At 43.0% G+C, this 4,607-nt stretch overlaps 1 protein-coding gene across 6 annotated transcripts in view; it reads right to left on the reverse strand.

Annotated features, from left to right (window-relative positions):
- Positions 1 to 730, reverse strand: part of Setdb1 (SET domain bifurcated 1) — a 61,387-nt gene extending 60,657 nt beyond the window's left edge. For 4 of the 6 annotated variants that reach the window (XM_023716368.1, XM_004632385.2, XM_004632384.2 and 1 more), the window contains exon 1: positions 359 to 614. The gene's annotated coding sequence lies outside the window, so the exon portion shown is untranslated. Of the gene's footprint in view, positions 1 to 358; positions 615 to 648 lie in introns of those variants that run through there. The other 2 variants (XM_023716367.1, XM_023716366.1) reach the window with 2 other exon arrangements.
- Between the last annotated feature and the right edge of the window lie 3,877 nt (positions 731 to 4,607).

The following is a 4,607-nucleotide window of genomic DNA, read 5'->3' on the forward strand; positions in this document are numbered from 1 at the left end:
AAAAAAAAAAAAAAAAAAAAAAAGTCTACCACACTGAGTAACTCCGGGGTAGTGAGCACGATTAGTATGCATGAGGCCCTGGGATCAATCTCCGCAAAGAACAAAAAACCAAAAGTCTACCATGTTTAAGAATACACAAGCTTGCACTAAAAAGATTTCCCCAAAGTAAAACAAAGCAATAAAATCTGGCTCCCTTTTTGTACAGTTACAAAAATACCCCTTCATACTGGAATACCGTTCGATCGCAAGGCCAGTCTTCATCACCTCCACTACCCTGGGCCCACCCCCTCCCACCACGATCCATTTTAGGGGTGCGTCCCACCCACCCGCAACCTAGCTCAACCCCGCCCCCGCTTGCCTCTGGGAGAAGACTTTCTTCTCACGCTCGGTCAATGTCTTCTTACAAACAAATCATCCTAGACAAGCTTCTGTTCTCTAAATTCCTTAAGTAGCAATACTCCTCACGCGTTCCTACTCCAGCTATAAATGATTTTCCACCAAGCAGACCCCAGACTCACGACTAAGGGGTCGACCTCAAGGCGAAAGAGCGAAAGTAAAGGGGGGAAGAAAAAGGGAGCGGAAGAGGGGAGGGGAAGCAACGTGATGGTGGGACGAGAAAGGAAAAGAGAGGCCCGGAAGCAAACATACCTTCCGGTCACCGCGACGGCAGCCCGACGGGGTCAAATCCGAAGCTACCCGTCTCCCCTCAGAGGCTACGGAAAAAACTAAACGGATTACGCATGCGTTAAAGTAGGGCCTTTCAGGGCAATGGTGAGGCGCCCCGGGTTAGGCAAGTGGGCGTGGCCATATGTACGGAGGCTCCGCCCCCACAAGTCTCCATAAAATTGCATTTACAGCGCCAAGTCTGTCCCAAACACTATTAGATTTTGATTTTTTTTTCCGTCTTAGTTTTGCTTGAGATGGTTTTTGTTATGTAAATTGTACAAACTGTAAAGGTTATCAAAGCATCTCAAGATGTGCGCTGGATGAGTGGCTCAGTGGTAGGGTGCTTGGCTCTAGGTTCCGTCAGACCCTGGGGTCAACTCTGAACGCCATTTTTTAAAAAAGCATATTAAGATGTAATGAGGGTAGGCAGCGGTCTTGGAATCCCAATTCTTGGAATTCCCGCCCTCAGGAAGTGAGGCAGGAGGATTGCTGCGAATTCCAGGCCAGCCTGTTGTACAAGGCCAGCCTGAACTACAGTACATAGGAAGACTCCCAAAAACCAAAAAGAGAAAAAAGAAATGTAATGAGAAAAACGTAATATCAACCCACTACCACCACATACCATGCTATTACTTGGAGGTAAGACAGTTTAGTTTTCTAAGCATCTAAATACAAATCGCTATGCAGAGATTTTTTGTTTTGTTTTCATTTAGCCTGTGTACATCCCTGAAGTAAAAAAAGTTTGTACTGCACAATATGGAATTTGAGGCTTTTTATAATTTAGCCTCAGTTTACCTCTGTGGTCATATTTCCCATCCCTCTCTTTCACATTCTCGATTATGTGTTATTTCTCCAACACATTTTTGTTTCACTTTTACATCTCACACCTTTATTCAGCATGTTCTATTTCCTAGTGTCCCTTCCCTTTCTCTGCATAGTAAAATATTACTTTTGGGGGGAGGGGTTTTCAGGGGCTTGAGTTCAGGACCTTGTGCTTGCCAGACAGGCACTTACGCCACTGAGCAATCTCCCTAGCCCTAAAATATTAATTCTTTAAGCCCAAATTAAGTATCTTCTCTATGAAGTTATTCCTAGACTAGCAATTAACAAAGAGCCTGCATCAGAATCACACCTGAAGAATTTGTTAAAAGATGGACTGCATCTTTTAACAGGGATGTTATTGTAGAAGTAGGTCTTGCTGCAGTCTGAGAATTTGTGTGTGTATTTTTTTCCCCAGATGTTGCCCCATTTCTAGTTCTGGAGCCAGGATCTTAGACTCGCTGTTCCAGAGCTTTGTTTATCCCCCGTGTAGCTAACTCCTGCCTCTGAGCTTCTGTGCCTATACTTCTCCTCACTGTGAATTATCAGTGTACATCTCCCATATACTCTGCTGGGTTATCATTTGTGCTCCATAAAGTGTTTGTGTGATGAAAGAGGTTAATCTTTACTTTACTTTTTTTTTTTTCCTTTTTGGTGAAACCAGGGATTGGACTCAGGCCCTTGTGCTTGTCAGGCAAGGGCTTATTCTACTGAGCTATCTTCCTGGCCCTCTTTACTTTAATTGATTGTAATTCTTTTTTTTTTTTTTTTTTTTTTTTCTTTTCTGTTCTGGGGTTTGAGCCTAGGGTCATTGAGTGATCCACAGGTCTTGTAAAACATTGTTTTTAGAGACAGGATCTTGCTAAATTACCCACCCTAGCCTCAGACTTTCAATTCTCAGCCAGGCGTGGTGGTGCACCCTTGTAATCCTAGCACTCTTGAGGCTGAGGCAGGAGGACTACCACAAGTTTGAGGCCAGCTTGGCCTTAGTGTATTTGAGCCTGTGCCAAACAGTGAGGTCAAGGCAATCCTGAACCACACAGTGGACCTTGTCTCAAAACAACAACAAAAAACCCACTTTCCTTTATATTGTCATGTTGACATTTTTAGATTCCACACATTGGAGGGAACATTTGATACTTACCTTTCTGAGTCTGGTTTGTTTTTCTTAATGTAATAACTTCTAGCTTATCTTTTTTCCTGCAAATAACATAATTCATTCTTCTTTCCAGCTGATAATACTCTATTATGTATAGATGCTAGCCATTCATCTGTTAATGAGCACCAGGCTGATTCCACTGTGAACTGTGCCAGAATAAACATGGGTGAGTTGTGTAATTCTTTAGAGGACAGAGTATCATAATGAAGAGCCAGGCTGTGGGCTTTGCTTCTCAGATCTGAAAACTAACTCTTGTCAGAGGTGATCAGGCCCTGACATACCTGACTCACATATCAAAATTAAGAATTCTGGGGCCAAAGAGATAGCACAGCTGTCCAAACACCTGCCTAGGCAAACACAAGGACCTGGATTCAGTCCCCAGTACTGCATGCTGTGCCAGTCCTGATCTGGGTGCACTGAAGCCGGCTATTGACTGGGCATGGTGGCACATGCCTGTAATCCTAGTGCTGGGGAGACTGAAACAGGAGGATCACTACAAGTATGAGCTGTGTACCTAATACATAAAAAAAATTAAGAATTATGAAGCTGGACATGGTGGTGCACACCTGTAACCCTAGCACTTAGGAGGCTGAAGAAGATGGATTGCTTTAATTGAAAGGCAGCCTGGGCTACATATTTCAAAACCAGCTTGGATTATAGCTTTGTCTGTCTTTTTTTTGTTTGTTTGTTTGTTTGTTTCAGTAGGCACTTAAACACCTGAGCTAATGGGCAGGCCCCCCCCCTTTTTTTTTTTTTTTTTTTGCTTGTTTGTTTTTGCTTTGGGTACTGGGGTTTGAACTCAGGACCTTACACTTGCCAGGCAGGCACTTATGCCATTGAGCCACCTCCCCAGCCCTTAGCCTGGATTATAAAGCAAGACCTTATCTCAAAACAAAAACAAAAACAACCCATCACCAACAAAAAAGATCGTAGTAAACAGTTTGTTGCTCTTACTAATATAAAAAAATAAATAACTGGTACAGCAACTGGAGTACTGGTGCTGATGTGCTCAGAGCATTCACTCCTGTAATCCCTTGTAGACACCAGAGAATTATAAGCACACACTGCTTAATACTTGGCTGTGAGAAATCGTAACTCAAGGGGTGAAACATTATAGCACCAAATGCTCCTTTCTCTGCTGAGGGACTCAAGGAAAATTAGATCATAAGACAAAGGTGATCCAGGTGTGGTGGCCTATGCTTGTAACCCCACCACTAGGGAGAAGAAGGAAGACCACTGGAAGTTTGAGGCCAGCCTGGGGTACATAATGAACTCAAAGGCAGCTTGAACTACATAGTAAGACCCTGTATCAAAAAGAAAAAGAAAACAGAAAAAAGAAAAAGAAAAGAAAGAGACAAAGGTGACTGAGTGATCTCGGAATCATAACACACTTCTAGGAATTGAAAATTTTAAGGTTTTCAGTCATCAAAAAATAATGTAAAAGGCCATCTTGGCAGCTGGGTATGGTGGCACACATCTGTAACTCCCAGCACTCGGGAGGGAGACTAAGGCAAGAGGATTGCTGCAAGTTCAAGGCCAGCTTGGCCTACATACTGAGACCCTGCCTCTAAATGAATAAATAAATAAATAAATAAATAGCCAAAGTAGGGCAGCAAGGATTGCAGCTACCTGAGAAGTGTATCTCACTTGCAGGGGGCAGTTGCTTCTCAGCTTCAGCTAATTTTTCTCTGTGCAGTACAGGACAGATCCTCCCATTTTCCAAGTAATTTTTAAAGTGCATAAATGGCATACTCGTGTAGTCCCAGCTACTGTGGGAGGCTGAAGCAGGAGGATCATAAGTTTGAGCCCAGCCGAGGTGTTTCAGAGACATAATGAGACCTCTAAATTAAAGGGGGGGGTAATAAGTAAATAAATTAAAAGGGGGGAGAAGTATAAAATAAAGAACTGGGTGTAGCTCAGTGCAAACATGCTGTGTTTAAGCCACAGTACTATAAAATAGGTT

The sequence above is a fragment of the Octodon degus genome, unplaced genomic scaffold (genome assembly GCF_000260255.1).
Source record: "Octodon degus isolate 3935 unplaced genomic scaffold, OctDeg1.0 scaffold00048, whole genome shotgun sequence".
In the NCBI taxonomy this organism is placed as follows: domain Eukaryota; kingdom Metazoa; phylum Chordata; class Mammalia; order Rodentia; family Octodontidae; genus Octodon; species Octodon degus.